Source organism: Macaca nemestrina, chromosome 14 (assembly GCF_043159975.1).
Source record: "Macaca nemestrina isolate mMacNem1 chromosome 14, mMacNem.hap1, whole genome shotgun sequence".
NCBI lineage: Eukaryota > Metazoa > Chordata > Mammalia > Primates > Cercopithecidae > Macaca > Macaca nemestrina.
In genome coordinates, this window is record NC_092138.1 from 74,042,648 (window position 1) to 74,062,469 (window position 19,822).

Genomic DNA, 19,822 nt, shown 5'->3' on the forward strand with positions numbered 1-19,822 from the left:
ATATCGGTTATGTTTATTGTCATAATATTTTAGTTTTACCAGGATTTTTTTTTCTCATTCTTAAATGTCATTTTTAGCACCCATATATAGTACTCAGCATTTTACAAATTCACTAATTTTAATTTACTTAAGAGTTCATAAGATAAATGCCACTCCTTGTCTCTATTCTATCAGAAAGGTCTGGTCTTCTAGAGATAAATCAAATCATGCTTGACACTTTGAAATTAACCCAAGTATTTATTTGCAGTATTCTCCCAGACCCAAAGTCTATAAACTTTAATAAAGAAGAAATAAGAAAAGTAAATATCTGGGCTCTTAACATTTCCATACATTCCAAGTATACAGCCATACTCCAATTATGTTGTAACAAGTGAACCACAGCAATTAACAATAGTCAGAAAAATTAATCTTTGCATACTCAGCTGGGCATTTCAGTTATAGAGGAAAAAATCTGTTAAGAACTGAAGTAGAGGAAAACTTGGTTATATCAGGAAACAGTAAAACTGATGCTTTGGAATTTTAGAGCGGTAGGTATGAATGGAAAATAAGGCTGCAGAAATGGATACAAATGAATATTATATATTTTTCATATGTGGTAGTTCCAGGACTATTTTGCAACTTTATGAATCAATGAGAACCTCAACAACTTTTGATTAAATGGGTTCTAGCAATAGGTGTTACCACATTAGACATTAAAACAAATTACAAATTATTAATAGTTATTTTAATAATAATAAAAACTGTATTAACACAAATAGTATGTTTTAAAAATAGCTACATTTCTCAAAAGCATAAAACTTAGTAAAAGGAGTGACATAGTTTTGTATTTTTTAAAAGTTATTTAAAATGTATGGCTTCGTAGAAAACAGCTATTTGCTCATACAGGTATCTGCATTTGATTTGTTATAATATTTTTTGGTTGAAGTATGTGAAGAAAATTTTACCTCACGCACATTTGTAGTTAGGTTAGGAGATGAGTATTTTAAGAGACTTTCAAATCGTTGTAGATATTCTTTAAAAATACATCAAAATTTGATAAGCAGCGTTTAACAAGGATTTGTTACAATGCAAAATCTGAAACCACGCAAGTTACCTTTTTTTCCACACTATTATTTTGAAATATATTTACATGTTTTGCATCTTGAATGAACTTTATACTCATGCATGATTTAACAGCATTTTGCATTGGTTATTTGAAAATTATAGGATCACTGAATTATTTGCAGATCTTTCAAAAGGTGATTCATTTCACTTTACAATATTAAAAAAGATAATATTCTTTACTACCAACATCACTGTTATCAGAACAGACATTACTATTAGAAAAGCTTAGAGCTTATGGTGGATACACATTTTCCAAAATTCTATGTTTTTTCTTGGAAACTCAAATTTTGTCATTGCAACACATACCTTCAGTTGTTTCCCTTCAAGTGGTGGGCTTGCTTAGATCATTTTTGAGAGTATGTCTGCCAATACTCAAGATTGAGTAATAGTCAGGGCGTGGTTGCTCACGCCTGTAATCCCAGCACTTTGGGCGGCGGAGGCGGGCGGATCACGAGGTCAGGAAGTTGAGACCATCCTGGCTAACATGGTGAAACCCCGTCTCCACTGAAAAAAAAAAAAGAAAAAAAATACAAAAAGCTAGCCAGGCGTGGTGGCGGGCGCCTGTAGTCCCAGCTACTCGGGAGGCTGAGGCAGGATTATGGCGTGAACCCGGTAGGTGGAGCTTGCAGTGAGCGGAAATCACAACAATGCACTCCAGCCTGGGTGACAGAGCGAGAGAAAAAAAAAAGGATAATAATAAAAATAATAATAGTTTTTCTCTTAGTCTTTCCTCCATGTAAAATGGCGAAAAAGCCATTAACATAGTACACAACTTATACAATTGCATAAATTCCTTTCCTTGAAACAGTCACCACACTTTGAGCAGAGCTGCTTTATATGTAGTTCCCATGGCATTACACAGAAAATGACATACTTTAAAGGGTTCAGATTTAATAAAATTAATAATTTTATTGCTTTAAGTACATTCTTGACTAAGATTTGCTCTCTATTTTTTCTTCTGCAAGTTCAAGGACATAAAGCATACAGTGACTACTTACTCTAGTTTGTCACAGATGCTGCTATTTATGCTGACATAAACAGTTTATAGGCTCATGTTGTTGAACCACCAATGTAAAGTCACCACAATAAAGAAGGTGAATGCTATATTTGTATTATTCTGAAAATAGTTTTCAACATGCAGAACATATGAAAGGATCTTTTGAGCCCCCTGGGGGTCCAAAGACCACACTTTGAGGAGTACAGGTGTAAAGGGAATTCAACTTTATCCTATGACCAAGGAAAGCATTGACACATTTTAAGCAGAAGAATGGCAGGGTCATAACTTATGTTTCAAATATTTATTCCAAATTTTGAAAACAAACCCTTATTATGACATTAAAATATACTCTTTTCAAATTAGAATGTGAGATTTAAATTGGTCCTTGATTAACATTTCTTTAAAAAAAACTTTAAGAGAATACCTCTTAAATTACTCATTAAGGCAAAGAAAGCTAATGCAATTCATAATAACATTTGAACTAAAAAAGCAAGACAATGTTGTTGAGTAAATGCATGTAATCCAATACATCAACTATAAAAATAGTAAAGAGGAAGGTTACTTCAAGAGTCAGTGTCATAATTCATCAGTATGGATTCAGAAACTCAAATGGATAAGCTATTACCATGCTTAGGGGTCATGGAACAAAAGAGGAACTGGGTTACTGAAGCTAAGTGAGACATAGAACTTTGACAGAAAGGCCTCCTGGCAGTCACTGTAGCCTTGGGGATATACAGCTAATATCATAACAAGGAGACTGCATGCAAGAAATATCTCGATTCTCTCACTTTCCACGCTCTGATCTTGGCTTGTAATTCCCATTGACTGAACCCAATACAAAACTTACTGTAAAGTTAATGTGAATAAAGTTATATTCCCTAGAGCCTGGCCTTCTTTTCACAAAGCTGGAAAGAGAAAGTGAATAATGAATTTGGGGGGAAGGAGACAAATGAAAAAAAAAAAATAACCAGTAGAATACTACCCTAATTTTTATTCTATTATTTTCCTCTTACTCTAAAATACTTGAGTATTCTGCCTTAAATAGGGAATCAGCTGAATTCAAGTAGATTGAGGCTTGTTTATAAGGCAGAGAATTATAGGACTTTTTTTTTGTAAAAGATGTCAAATATAAGAAGGAATATTTTTGGCTGGGTACAGTGGCTCATGCCTATACTCCCAACATTTTGGGAGGCCGAAGCAGGCAGATCACCTGAGGTCAGGAGTTCAAGACCAGCCTGGCCAACACGGTGAAACCTCATCTCTACTAAAAATACAAAAATTAGCTGGGCATGGTGGTGGGTGCCTATAATCCCATCTACTCAGGAAGCTGAGGAAGGAGAATCGCTTGAATCCGGGAGGTGGAGGTTGCAGTGAACTGGGATCACACCACTGTACTTCAGCCTGGGTGACAGAGTGAGACCCTATCTCAAAAAAAAAGAAAGAAAAAAAAGAGAAGTAATATTTTTCATATATTTTCACTGGATTTTGCAAAATACTTAGGGTTCTCCACGTGAACAGTAAGGGTCAGAAGCCATATGATACATAATTAGGTATTGTTTAATTTTCAGCTTGCATTTCCTTACCAAAAGAACCAAGTTACTTTATAAAACCTCTGATTTATCAATTTCCACAGGTCGTGTGTTTCATACATGCAATCTCTGCACTTTTCTCCCAAACTAATGATGCTGCTGGGGTAGAAAGCTCCCAAAATCCAAGATATATAATGGAGCCCAGGCTTTTAAGGATTTGTGATGCCAATGATGATAAAATGCTCAGAATTTTCAAGGAGATTTTTGGGAGACTGTTCTCAGCAAAAAAAAAAAAAAAAAAAAAAGAGAGAGAGAATGAGTTTCAGCAGTTGATTTATTTTTCCTTTGCTGATAACATTCTCTCCATATATCCCCATACTAAACCCACCTCCCAAGTCTTATAATTTATATTAGGTGGTGGTGGAATGACATAGTATTGGAGAAGTAAGACAAGCTTCCATATTTTTGTACAAGAACACTAAGTCAAGCATGAGCTTGAAAATTTTCAATATTAGTAGTCATTAGAAAGAAAATAAAGTCAATAAAATCAGTAAAATTCTGCCCACCATCAGTATCTATTTTTGTGGTCTTAGGTTCCTAGGGGGCATGCTATATAAGAGTCTGTTCTTTACAACTGTAACATTGATCATCCTCAAAGCTGATCAAAATAAATAGAACTAAGCATATGAAAATAGTAAGTTTCAAAAATTCAGAAAGATTAGCTTTGAAAAAGAATGTGCAGTTCAGCCAAACAACAAAACAACATATTAGCTCATACATGGCAAATTTAACCAAGCACGATGCTTATCCATGAGAATACAAACATTTATTATTGAAGTATTCAAACATATTGTACTTTCACCTCAGATTAATCTTGCTGTTAGAATCCTACTGCACTGGCAGTTTTCATATGCTTTTACATATTTAATAGCTATATCTAAAAGAATGGTTCCATGCAGTATCATGTTCCTTCAGAACTTAACTCCAACTGACTTTTGACAAGTAAATGAATGAAATCTGTTATAAAAAGGATTCAACACTTCCAAACTCAGAGACATAAAATATTTTTCCTCTGAGATCCCCTTTCCTTTGATGTGCTGACGTTGTCAAAAATGTTTTCTGTTATCAGGAAGAAATACTGCTTTAAAATAACATTTATATTTAAAATAGCATATGAATATTATTAAAAAATTAAAATGAAACCCAAAGGAGTAAAGAATCACCATTTGAATCACTATCACTTCATAGTTTATTGTGTAGCATTCACAAAGTTCTCTATGCATTTTAAAATGTATTAATACTTTTAATTTTCAATTTACTTTTTAAAATTGTTGAGGGCTATTTAAATTACATTATTGAGGGCTATTTAAATCACATTCCTTCCCACCACATTCATCCTGATGTCTCTGAGGCTCACGTAAATGTACATCCTATGAATGGAACACAGAAATGCCAGTAGTCAATTTCCTTTGTTTCATACAGGAGACAGATTATCAGTGATAGTAGCGTACAAGCTCTATCTAGCGTACATGCTCAGTAAATATCTCAAATGCACATGATAAGAATAGAAGGTTCTTAACAGGTTGACAATATCCTTTTGTTATTCACACAGCACCCGAACACACACATATGTTGCAACATTCACCATATAGTTTTTTACATAAGGCTAAAAGAGGCAGAATTTTCAATTGGCCTCCATTTTACTGTAGGTGTGCATGTGCATTTTGTGTGTGTGTGTGTGTGTGTGTGTTTGAGATATACATAGTTTAAGGTGTTATATTTAAATGAGAAAAAAAGTATATCTTATAAAACAATCATGTAGTTGGGTTCAAGGATATTTTGTGTTGGTGGTCCCAGGAAACAAAGCAAAACTTGAAGAGGCACATTTATTTTGGTTCTTTACATTGAAAGCCACATTTGGGTAGAGCCTGGAGGATATTAGAGAGCTTAGTTCCTAGAGCTTCCCCTGCTCAATAGAGAAGCGTGAGATGGAAGGTCATTCAGATGGATTCCAAAGGCTGACCTCTATTACGAATGCAGATTATACCTGTGGATAAGGTAATAAAACTTATGTAATTTTTCAAGGGCACCGTAATTGGTAGACAAGAGTCCAAGAATATTAAAAAATTACCATTAATTAACACATTGCTCTCATTTAAACAATAGATTTCTCAGGCTTCACCTCTTAAATAGCTCTAAAGCTGCCCTATAACTTGACATTTTGATGGTTAATTACTGAGTTGATGGATCAACATACTTAAGGATTCTTTTTTACCATCTTTCTATTTCTCCATGTTTAAAAGCTATTTATCACTTGAATGCTATTTTTCAAACATCTTGCTGCCACAGCCTACTTACGTGACATGACTCACATCCATGATTCATTACAACAGTGACTTGATCATGCTAGTAAGGAGAGCAGCCTATGTAAGAACATGTTGAATGACAGTGAGTGATGAGGAGGGACATGGGGTTCAATTTTGCCCTGAAACATACAAATACACACTTACATTAGCACTCCTGCATATACACAGAAGGCCCTGGCTTTGTCCTCAAAGATTCCAGATAAAAAGTATTCATTTTTAGATGGTACCCTGGAGGTACTTGTTATATTTGTCATTAGTTAACTATTTTTAATGGCCCCATTTTTATTGATATGTAATAGTTGTATATATTTATGAGGTACATGATATGTGCATACTACATGTAATGATCAAAACAGGGTAGTGAGTAGATTGATGGTTACGAGAGGCTGGAAAGGGTATGGAGAAGAGGGGCATAAAAAGGAATTCTTAATAGATACAAAAATACAATCAGATTGAAGGAATAAGTTCTGGTGTTCAATAGCACAGTAGGGTTACAATAGCAAAAAGTAGTTTTCTGTATATTTGAAAATAGCTAGAAGAGAAGATTTGGAATGTTGTTAGCAGTTGGCTATTATCAAGTCATTTTCCTCAGTTTTAAAACAAAGGTGACAATTGCTAAATGTATAGCAAAATCACACCTTCAGAAACAACTGAGAAAATGTGCCATTCTCTATTTTTTTACTCTGAAAATGATATTTTTTAGTGTCTTGTAAATGGGCGAATTATTTGTAAGTTTCTTTGTCATTGTGACCACCAACAATCTAGAGAAAAAAATAGAAATATAATAGGAAAAGTCTGCTTGGTATAGCATGGTGCTGTTGCCCCCGAGACAAGCCATACATTTTAATTAATTTTGAAGTTTTATTCTGAACTTATTTATTGCTTCCCAATAGAAGCTTCCAACAGGAAACAAAGTCCATCCATCAGATGCACGTGGAAAGAGATTCAAATATAATTCTGAGTTAATTAATGACAAGGGAATATAGGCTTGATAAAAATCCAGGCAACATAATGAAAAGATGAAAACTCAGGCCCTATTTGAAATCTAATCAATAGAAAGAATAGAAATATGATGATTTTTGTGACATATGGTGAACAGGAAGAAACTTGTTAGGCTAAACATTTAAAAAATTCCGGACACATTTTCAAGTGCAAGTTCGGTTTCTCATTTTAGAAAATCTATCCTTTCAAAGGAAACTTGAAACTAAGAGTTTGAAAAAAATATAACTTCTCAGATAAGAACCTAATTTTATGCCTCATATGAGGAGTTTCAAGATAAAAATTATATAATCTTCAGAGGATATTTAATATGTTAAACCCATGACAAGCCGGGTCCATGTGGAAAATAAATGGTTAGAATCCTCGGGTGCAATTAAAAAATTAGTTGTCATTGTAATTCTGTCTTGAGCAACTTCAAATTTAGCCAGATTTTCCAATTATTGTCATGTGTGCCTCCTTTTCCAACAGGATTTTTGCCTTATGAAAATTCCACTGACAGACACTAAAATCAAAAGAGACGTATCTAGAAGAGTATTTCAGTTTTGAATCAGTTGTGAGCTGCTGATGAGATAAGATAGAAATAACTGGAATAAATTACCTTAGGTGAAGAAAAATATTACATTAAAAGTTTGAAATTACCTGGAGAACTTTAAACTCAGTGTTTGAAGAATTAGACATAATACCTTAGGGAAAATGATGATGTGTTTGCTCTTTATTGACCTTCCTTTTCTAAATTGAGGTGATGAATTTTCTAATACTAGAAAAATATCTTAGTTTTCTTCTCTCTCTGGGATTCTCTGCTCATTTAGTTTATAATTACACCTTCTTTGTGGTAGGATATTTTAAGGAGAAAGCAAAAATAAAAATTGGGACCTTGTAGCTCTAGATTCTAGTCTTTAGGTAAATTTCCTAAATATCTTAGTTATGTAGCAGATGGGTAAATTGGGTTTTATCTGAAGCTATTGTAAGTATAAAGCTATTTATTAATCATGAATTGTCATAAGCCTTAACCCCAAGAAAATAAGCCTGTGTTTGAAGGTGAGGACAGTGCAACAAAAAGGAAGGAAGGAAGGAAGGAAGGAAGGAAGGAAGGAAGGAAGGAAGGAAGGAAGGAAGGAAGGAAGGAAGGAAGGAAGGAAGGAAGGAAAGAAGGAAGGAAAGAAGGAAGGGAGGGAGGGAGGGAGGGAGGGAGGGAGGGAGGGAGGGAGGGAGGGAAAGAGAGAAAGAATGAGTTGAATAATTACACACATCTTTTGTATAATCAGTGATGAGTATTAACAGTGGATTGTCACTTTGGGAGTTGGTATAAACAGGAGATAGCTCCTCACTGAGCTTAAGCATGGGACAAGGAAAATAATGGGTACCATTAAATAGTTAAGGTAATTAATCTGAATATCCTCCTGGGATTCTCATACACTATTTTGATAAAATTGATAGAAATTTTAATGCAATATATGAAAGAAATATTGCTTGGGGCCTGGTGTAGCTTGCAAATCATAAATTCCATTATTACAGCTTATCAACATTTAAATACTTTTCATTTCTACATTGCTTGGTTGGATATGAGACATTAACATACTTTAAAGAATGCTACCTTTAAAGAGAGAGACAGAGAGAGAGAGAGAAGAGAGAAGATTATATAATTAGCAAGGCAATCAAACCGTATGCTAAATGTTGGACACAATTTAACTTCTATTGAAATGTGTACTTATTTTGTTAAAGTTGTCAAAAAATTGTTAATATTATTTCATTATTGGAAGTAGAGTTTTAGAAGGGCTGCACTCTTTAGAAATACGAACATCACATAGTAAGACCTAGTCTCATATGCATGAGATGTCTAAAAAGATACTATAGCTTACCTCCAGATGTTCCAGGGAAGGCCCAAGTAGTTTGGTTTGAGGTAGCATAAATTATAAAGAAAAAGTATGGTCTCTCATTGAACTTGAAGGGCATAGGGCATTCCAAGCAAATAGAACAAAAATTTAACAAACATCACATATATATAGATATATAAAGATTAAAAACAGATCACTTACAAAGAAGTATACAAATGACATTTGGCTTCTCAAAATCAATAGTGAGACAAAACTACAATCAATCAATGTCTCCAGTGTTATGGGGAAAAAACTCTTCAGCCTAGAATTCTGTACAAGTCAACTTTGCAACCAAGTGTGTGAGTAAAACAATGACATTTCAAAATAGAAAGTGACTCAGAAAGTTTACCTATGGCATACCCATTCTTTTTGGAAAGTTATTTGAAGATAAACTACTCTAAGAATATAGAACAACAGTGGAAATGTGGGATATTGAAAAGCAATGTAAAGAATTCTAGGAAGCACAACATGGAAGGGTGAACTTGACAGCTGTCTGGCAGATTTAGAGAGGAATTGGTCCCATATTGAAGATGGAGAAGAGTAGGTGTACAGGGAGGTCTCTGAAACATACATCTTATAGAATATTTAATTAAATAAAAAAAGTTTGAAAAAAGCCATGAGTTTAAATAGTTCCAGAAAAATATTGATTTCAAAGTTCCCAGAAAAGCAAAACAAAAATCAGTACAAGAAGGGAGAGATAAACATGCTCATTGAAATTTGCAGTAAATAATATTGGCTAGTTTGAAACAATTGCAGAAGAAATTATTACTCTTACAAACCTTGTGGACATGTAAAAATCAAAGTAAAGAGAGCTATAAGAAAAGGCAGGAGCGTGAATACTATGCAACAGGTTCTGTTTGTAGTTGTTGAAAGAAGGACATAAGTAATTGGTACACTATTTTAAAGTCAAGAAAATAATTGAGAAAGAAACTTAATTTAAAAAGTGATTGTGGTTGAATGGGAGAAGATATATATTAGCTAAACCATAATATACTATAGTAATAAAAATTATATTCAAAATTGATAAACTAGAAGAATACTTAATGCAAATTATGTAGATCTGTGCTATCTAACACAATAGCCACTAATCATATGTGGCAATTTAAATTTAAATATGATCTTAAGTCATACTAGCCACATTTTGGGTATTTAAGAGCCGTGTGTGACTGGTGTTTATCATATCAGGCTAAACAAATATAGAATTTATATATAATCACAAAATCACAGAATCATACACGCTACAGCACGGATGAAACTTGAGGACACCATGTTAAGTGAAATAATCCAGTCATGAAAGAACGAACACTGTATGGTTCCACTTACATGAGCTACTGAAAGTAGTCAAATTCATAAAGACAGGAAATAGAATGATTGTTTGCAGAAGCTGCGAGAAGTGGGGATGGGGACTTATTGTTCAATAGGTACAGAGTTTGAGTTTTGCAAGATAAATATAATTCTAGGAAATTCTGAATAGTGGTGGTGGTTGTACAACAAGGTGAATCCACTTAATGTTTTGAAAATGTGCACTCAGAAATGGTTAATATGGTACATTTCAAATCATGTGTATTTAATATAATTTTTAAAATAAAACACACTAGAAAGCACATAAGAAAAGCTAATAATAGATACCATTCCATAGTGATTTTAACTAGTCACATTCCAAAAAACAGTATTAGTCCTTGAGAGGTACATTTCAGAAAACTCTAAACCTACTGAACACTCCAATTATTGATCTCTACATACAATTTAGGGTAAAGAAAAACAGAATACATGCTCAGAAGTTATGTTTGATGATTCACCTTGAATCTAGAAAAATGAGCTTACCTGAATCAATATATATATATATATCTTTAAAGCAATTAATATCTTCAGTTTTTCTGTAATACATAATTTTATAAGGATAGAGTTAAACAGGTGTAGAAGACTTTCACGACGTCCAGTAGGAAATGTGGATTTGGTCATGGAAGATAAATGGGGATGGCTTGAAAGTCCCTCTCTTCAGTATGAGGGACATGAAGGTTCCTAACATTATGAGCCTGTGTAAAATATAATAAACCACACTGGGCAATGAGAGAGCAAACTAAGAAATGTATTTTGTGGAGATCTTTAAAGATAGAATGGATATTTATCTTTTCAGCTAGATTTAGACCTAACTCATTGTCAGTTAAATGATTTTTTTCATGTATTTTCTTTTTTTAACATTAAGAGAAATTACCTGTATTTGGCTCTGAAAATAGCCATATTGTTAGCCATTTTATAAAAGCGTATGCTTTATAACCAAAAAATGTTCAGGAATATCAGTTGGATTTTCTAAGGATCACCATAGTATTAATCTTCAACCTGAAAACAAATTGTGTTTTAAACTATTAAAATTATATGTGTGACAGAACATTCATAATTTCTCCAAATAGAGACCATCATACTGATTGTCCTCAATGGAATATAACGTGACTTTTCCTTTCAGATAAATGTAAAATGCACAATAGCTTAAATTGCTATTGCAGTGATATTCAGTCAAATTACTTCCTCATTTACCATTACATGTTATAGATTCCATGAAATGAAGCTTGAAATGTAGGGTCAGAGACCATACTCTTCTCTCAGTATCTCATTAATTCCAGTATGGTTTCAAGATAAATATTAGATACAGGGCAGAGTTACAATATTGAATGCATTAGAGAAAATAGTGTTGATTTGCAAAAAATAGAAATATCAAAATAAGCCATTATTCATCAGAGTATAGCATGCTAGTTCTCTGAGAAAAATAAACAATTCATAACTCTTTCCCTCACTGAACTCACAGTCTCATGAGGGATATCATCAGGGGGCAACATTTTAAGCACCTTTATATGTTGCTTTAACACTTCATATTAGAAGTAAAGTCAATGTTTGAGAAACAACTGAGGTATCAGAGGTTTTGGTCAAGTAAAGTCAAAGATGACACAACACTGAAGATGAGTTATAGCACTATATCAGATAATAACTAGGTAGAAAAATATAGAAAAGACATTCCAAAAGGAAAGAAAAGGCATGCAAAGTGTGAGGAACCAAAAAGAAAACTGTATGCATAAAATAGAAAGTACATCCATGTTACTGGGGTGCAGCAGGGGGAAATAAAATAATGGTAGCAATAATAATAATGATAGTTGTATAATTTAAACAACAATCTTTCTAGAATATCTGTTATATGCCATGACTTGTTTAAGAGCAAAATACAATTTATGGAACATTTATATATATATGACACTATTTAAAGCCTATATATATATATAAAATCTTCTTCTATATATTTTCCTATGTGTTTATATATATATATATCTTCCTATATGTGTGTGTGTATATATCTTCCTATGTGTGTGTGTATATATACATATATCTTCCTATATGTGTATATATAATGTAATTTATCCAAAAATATATATATGTTATCTTCCTATATATATCTTCCTATATGTGTGTGTTTATATATATCTTCCTATATGTGTGTATATATATCATGTAATTTATACAAAAATCATAACATCAAACTTATTTTCATTCTAAATGTGAAATAATTGATGTTCAGAAAGTTAAGGAATTAGCCTAAGATGACTCATTCAATAGCTTGTTGAGCCAGGATTCAAATCTGATATGTCTGACTTACCAAATGAGCATATATATAACCTCTGAGAAATGAGGTCAGCAAAGAAGATAATTATTAGATTAAGATTTCTATGCTCCCATGAACCCAGTGCAAGTAAAAACATGAAATATTTATATCTGTAACTCTTTCTTGCTTTGAAAAAGTCATCAAAAATTTTGTAAAATATGTCAATTATGCTATAGTTTTATTTTAAGTAAATGATGGATGAGTTTTCATCATAAAGCAAGTAGCAATTTGTAATCAATTGTCATTGTTATTGTCACATATGAATCCTATAGTTTCTTTTAAATTAAAGTAAAGGGACTGTGCCTTGCTGCTAATATTATGGATGTCTTTATTTACTTCTCAACAGGCCTAGCTTTAGTAGGTGTCATAGAAAAAATATGAATACTTTTGGTTTTATTTTTATAACCAATGTTATTAGGTCACAAAAGTCACAGTGTTCTTCGTGTTCAATTCTTTTAGCAATAAAAGAAGCCAACAAAGCTGAAGAACCACCTTAAGACTGTCCCACTTGAAAATTTCTCTTTTTATCTCCCTACTGGGTATTTAAGTGAGAAGGATGCTGAAATAGAAAAGGCAGGAAGCTTATGAAAGTTGAATTTGGTCAAGCAAAAACATAAAACTAAAAGCACTGCCTCCAAAACCACTTTGAAACTTTATAATTGTATTGCATCAGACACAACTGGGGGTATATTGATGCAACAAGTTCTCTGGCAATGACTGAGCTGTTTTATGACTTGAAGCAGTTGAAGACAGTTGAAACAGATTTTTAAAAATATGAGCCTACTGATTGCAGGAAAGAATTATGAAGTGCCCCAGAGGGAACTCTTCGTAAGGGTAGAAAAGTCTGAGCTGATGAGTTGTGTTCAGCACCAACTCCTTAATAAAAGTATGTCTGGCATCCTGGCAGTGTACAGTACCTTGGGAGAATCAGTGAGCATGTGGGTGGTGTGAACTGGTGAACCTCTTTCATTAAAGGTTCTAATACCTTGAGACCCGGTCCTCTTTACTATAGGGCTCCATCCCTTTCTGAAGTCACAGCATGGCAGAGAGCAGGTCAGCAGTTTCTAGAAGTGGCAATGACAACAGTGTGCCCAGCTCCTTCACTGGTAACGGCAGAGGTCCTTGAGGTGATCAAGACCAGCTGTTTTGGTGACTCAGTCTTCAGAATACATCAAGCGCCCTTCTGGATGAGAGTAGGTTCAAAGATACCAGTAAATGCAGCACACTTGAATGGCTGACTTCTGAGAAGCACTTAGAATAAATGTTTATCAAAATCACTGAACAAATTGAGTGACAATGTAAGAAAGAAAGGTGTCTGTTAACCTTTAAATATCTGCCCTATATTCTAATACTTGGAAGCATTTCATAGAAAGGAAAAAGAAAAGTTCAACTCTGACCTCTACTCTCACCATTTGATTGTATAATTGTATTGACAGTTCTTCATTCAGCCAAAAACTTATTTTCAGCTGCTTTGTAGTCTTACTCACACCAGCAAAAGACAATTCCTAATTGATCCACTTTAAGAAATGCCAAAACTCGCTGTATCTTTAAAGAGGTAAATACGTTTTTTTTCCATATTATTTCTGAGAAAAACTACTTGGCATGAAAATCTTGGTTCTCTGACCACAGACAGAGCCCCAGAGATGCTTTGTGAAGTGTGATTTTGCTGCTTTTATCCATAAATAAGCCCTGACGTCTTTGTAAGTTTTAGCCTTTGCTATTGGCAAGCGCTGGATTCAAATTCCTAAAACCAACTTATTTATTGAAATAAAGATTGTCATCATACAGAGCCTGGACATTTTCAAGATTCTATCAAGAAATGAAAAGAGAATATTCAGATCTTCTCTACTAAACAAATGTTTTCTTTCTTTTCACAAACTACATCTTTAAATACTTGATTAGATTTAGAGTAGGTGTGTTGTTTTATTGTACTTGAAAGAAAATAAGAACGAACTTTATGAAAAAGACGAGTTTTTGCATGGCTTGTCATACTTTACTCAAGGGAAAAATTATGCCTTTTCAGTCTTTTGTTAACATCAATTTCTTTGTATTGTTGAAATCAATTTCTTTCTTACTTTTTTTTTTTGTCAAGTTGTCACTCAACAAGAAGGAAATGAAGGTGGACATAGGCAAACTTCCAGTGCTGGACAAAGCATTTTCACTGGCTACAGTTGACTGGCAAAGCCTTTTAAATGCATAAAATGAAGTCTGCAAATAATTGGACACACTAGCTAAATCTTCCAACATTTACTTATAATGTAAATATTTAAATATGTATTTATGCCAGATGCTAGTAATCTAGTACATTAGATTCATGCTCTTAAGTATACATTAGTGTCTTCAATCTCTTACCTCTACTTGCATACATACCCTTTATCATATAACTTTTCAGTGCATCTCACTGTGCCTCTCCATGTGTTGCTTTGGCCAATGGGATATTGGCAGATATGCTACAAGATAAGTTTGAAGATTATCAGCCTGTTTCTACTTGCCTTATTGAACATTTGTAATTGCTTTGGTGAGAAAACACTCAGGCTGGTCATTAGCCTTAGGAGGAGATATATAATGTTATAGCACAACGTTTCATCAGCAGAGCCTAGTCTAGATTTTCAGGTACATGAGTGAGTAAATACTAATCATATGCCTATCAATGAGTAACCGATACAGTTTCTATAATTCTTTGTCAATACTCGCAGAATGAAATGTTGGCTTTTCAAATATGGCTGCAATTATTTGAGGACAAAGGAACATGTGCAACCTAAATTCAACAATATGACAATTTGGGTAGTTCTGGTGTACTGTGACATAGGTTTATCTTTTATGGTAAAGCACATTGTAAGAGGTTTTTGTTTTTTTTTTAATTTCACAGTTCTGAGAGATCAAGCCCAGCAGGAAAATACTACATATCAATGAAGGAAAAGTCTTCTTTTCATAGATATAATCTGGTGCCAGGGTGCTCAATTAAGGGAGCAGAGTACAGGCTGGATCTGAGCCTCCATTCACCCCTTCAGCTCAGTACTCCAAAACAGTTATCACATTGTGACTCAGGAAAAACTAAAATGTCAAATTAAAAGGCAAAATGTAATGAATAAGATGAATAGGCAAAGTAGAGAGGATTTTGAGGTCAGCGAAACTTTATGATATGATACTATAATGATGGACATGTGTCAGCATACATTTGTCAAAATGTGTGGAATGCACAACACTAAGAATGAACCCTAATATAACCTACAGACTTTCAGTGATAAAGGTGGTAGAGGTTCATCACTTGTAACAATTTTGATATTCTGGTGCGGGATCTTGATAGTAGGGGAGGCCATTCTTGTGTAGGGGCAGGGGGTACAGAAGAACTCTGTTCTTTCTGCTCAATTTTGCTATGAGCCTAAAATTTCTGTAAAAAATAAAGTCTATTTTTTTATTGTAACAAATGTGGAGAAAACTTTTGCACTGCAATATCAAACATGGCTCCATAATTCAAACTACCTACTCAAGCCAAACAATGAATTTCTTAGTGAAGTTGACATATGAGTTAAAATAACATTTAATTTCTTAATTGTCACAATTTGGATGTATTACTATTTTTTAAATGAAATGGCTATTAATTTTTGATTAAAAGTTAATTGTAAATTAGAAAATGTAGGTAAATGAAATGATATTCAATGTGTTACATTTAAAATTTTCTGGGTAGTGATTTATGTGCATTCTGCAGGGAGAAAGGCTTCTTTGAGAAGACTGAGACTTTAAAATAGGAAGGGCTATAGACTAAAATACTCAAAAAACAGTAAGGGAGTAAAATGATAACATTTATTTCAAAATATAGCAGTTTTGAGAATTGAGTGAGTGAGGAAGCAGTCAGAAGATGGTTGTGAAAGTAAAGGATATCAGTAAGACTGTGTAAGAGGTCCCCACCAGAAAATGATAGGAAAGAAAGTCATTTTGATACAGAGAAAAATACAAGGTAAATAAATCAGCAACTACCAAGATCTTTGAGGTGCAAGTATGTCTGGTGTGTTCAAGGAACATCAAGCGGATCAAGGTGGGTGGTGTGGAGTATGGACAAAAGCAATAGATGATATCGGATAAACTAGGGGACTGGCAGTGGAAATGTGTGTCATCTTTAAGGATTATCTGGACAGACTAGCAAGCCATTGTCAAGTCTAACGAACTTTTGAGTATGAACTATGTGCTAGGAATAGTTAACTTAGAATAAAAATATGATGGTTTCAGCCAGGTGTGGCTCACACCTGTAATCCCAGCACTTTGGGAGGCTGAGGCAGGTGGATCATGAGGTCAGGAGATCAAGACCATCCTGGTTTAACATGGTGAAACTCCGTCTCTACTAAAAATACAAAAAATTAGCCAGGCATGGTGGCGGGCCCCTGTAGTCCCAGCTACTCGGGAGGCTGAGGCAGGAGAATAGCATGAACCCGGAGGTGGAGCTTGCAGTGAGCTGAGATTGCACCACTGCACTCCAGCCTGGGTGGCAGAGCGAGACTCTATCTAAAAAAAAAAAAAAAAAAAAAAAAAAAAAAAAAAAAATGGTTTTATGAGTATGCACTGTCCTAAGATTTGTGTGTGAGACATACATTATTTATGAATAATCTCTGTGATATGGTTGGCTGTGTCCCCACCCAAATCTCACCTTGAATTGTAGTTCCCATAATCCCCATGTGTGGTGGGAGGAACCCAGTGGGAGGTAATTGAATCATGGGGTGGGTTTCCCCCATGCTATTCTCGTGATGGTAAGTTTTCACCAGATCTGATGATTTTATAAGGGGCCTCCCCCTTTGCTTGGATCTTCTCCTTCCTGCCACCATATGAAGGATATGTTTGCTTCCCTTTCAGCCATGATTGTAAGTTTCCTGAGGCCTCCCCAGCCATGCTGAACTGTGAGTAAATTAAACCTCTTTTCTTTATAAATTACCCAGTCTCATTTATGTCTTTATTAGCAGCATGAGAACGGACTAATATACCCTGCTTTCAGGCTCTTTAAAATGTGTTTGCTTCAAGAATAGCACATATGCACAATTGAACAAAAATTTATTTTGAAACTACATGATGCTGTCAAAATATGCAATGCAAGTTGGAAGAAATGAAATAGTATAGAATATAGAAGACATATAGTATTTTATAAAGAAGGAGTCATTGATAATGGCTTTAGATAATGGACAAATATTAGATAAGAGTTTCTAGTTTTATAGTAGTTTCTATTTTTCCTTCCTTCCTTCCCTCCCTCCTGCCTGCCTGCCTTCCTTCCTTCTTCCTTCCTTTCCTTCTCTATTTTTTTCTCTCTTTTTCTTTCTTTCTCTTTCTCCTTCCTTTCCTTCCTTCCTTTTTTTAATTTTTTTTCTTTTGAGTAAGAAGTATACTGACAATCAGGATGTTTGCCTAGAATAAATGAGAAAGTAAGTTATTACCCAGGCAGCCAAATAAAAGCATTTCAAAAATAGGAGCAAGGTCAACTCTGCAGATTGCTGATGAGAAGATGATTTTAAAAAGAAAAAAAAAATAAAAGTCTCAAGTAGCCACAGGAATTGTCATCTTCTCACTGGTAACCTTGGGAAGACATTTTTATTATAATTCTGAAGAGAGAGGCCAATTAGAGAGAGTTGAAGAATGAATGAGGAACTCAGCTTCCACAGGGTCATGGACTAAACACTAAGAAAATATGCTGCAAAATATAAAGAATTTTACCAAAACAAGTTAAACATTTAAAATGTACTGTTGAACCAATAGAAAACTGAGAGAAATCACTAAAGGATTCATCAAGATAAATGAAGATCCAAAACAAGAAAATAAAGCAAACTCAAACATCAAAAAAAAAAAAAAAGAAGTCCTGGGAATGTAGAACTATAGAGACATACAGCCTAAGTCCACAGCTGAACCTGAGAGAGGCTCCTTGCAGTGGCTATAACCTGAGTGCAAGTGGAGCCTAAAAGAAAATAAAATCATAAAGAAAACGTGTGATTTTGCTCTAAATAGAAAATTAAAATATAAGTCTTTCCCAAGAATAAGCAACGATAGCCTGCTTTCACATGGTTCAGGGTATAGAATATTTAGTTCTCTTGAGGCCAGGAAAACCTCAAGCCAAGATTATTAATTGGAAGCGGCTGCAGATTGTTAATGCCTAATGAAACCCAGGAGAATCAAAACTCAGATTTCCTCCAGAAAGAAGCAACTTTAACATCAGTACTGACATTAAAAATGGCACACAATGTACTTAGACACCAAATTATCAAAATTTTCAGTTATAAAATCTAAAATAACTGTGTATAAAATGTTCAAAGAAATTAAAAATTGACTAAATAAATAGTTGAGGTAAAGAAGATATCAAAAGTAACCAGGCAGATTAAAAAAAAGAAAAAAAAGAAAAGATTTCTAATTTAAACTTGAAATGTACAGAGTTTAGAAAACATCACTCTCTTTCACACAGCAAGAAAAATCTGGACAAACTAAAAGTGAATGACCTTGCTTGGACTCATTAGAGAACTTAACTTAAGCTTCATGGCGAAATACCACCCTGAATCCAGAAAGCCAGATGCATCCAAAGGATGCAGGAACCAAGATCTGCTTACCTGAACAGGACTCACTGGAGGCATAAACTAGTAGGAACACTTAAATGGTAATTTTGACAAATTGCTGAAGTCTAAGTGTTGACTAACATGAATGTGTTTCTTAGAGGCTGAAATCTTAGGACTCCTCTACTCCAACATTCTTGTGTTCTTTGACTCCAGGAATATGACCTTGTTCTCACGGTAAAGACCCAAGACAGCACCCCTCTTTCTTGGTCAGGGAGACTGATGGGGTAATCATTACAAAAGACTTTTTTTTTTATAACAAAAACCTATGGTCCAGGGAAAAGATTTTGCCAGAGCCTTATCCCAGCAGAGGACAGGGCATTTCCCTGACTCCAGTCCCTTTTCCTCCCCTGCCTGAGGGAGGCAGGTTGAAGAAACTGTTATGAAAGTCACAGCCCAAGGACATAGACTAAAGGACTGATACATATTCAGAAGATTATGGAATTTGTCTCTCCCGTAGTTTATTACTGAGTCAGGAGTTTTTCCTGCCGATGGGTTTGTGGTCTTGATAACTTCAAAGAATGAAGCTGCGGATCTTCGTGGTGAGTGTTACAGCTCAAGGAGTGCACCGACCAGGAGAATGAGCAGCAGCACAGTTTATCAAACAAAGCCAAAGGAAAGCATCCACGTGGTGGAAGGATACCCATATGGGTTGCCATTGCTGGGTTGGGTGGCTAGGGCTTATATACCTGTGTTACTGCCTTCCCTTTCTTTCTTTTTGTCCAC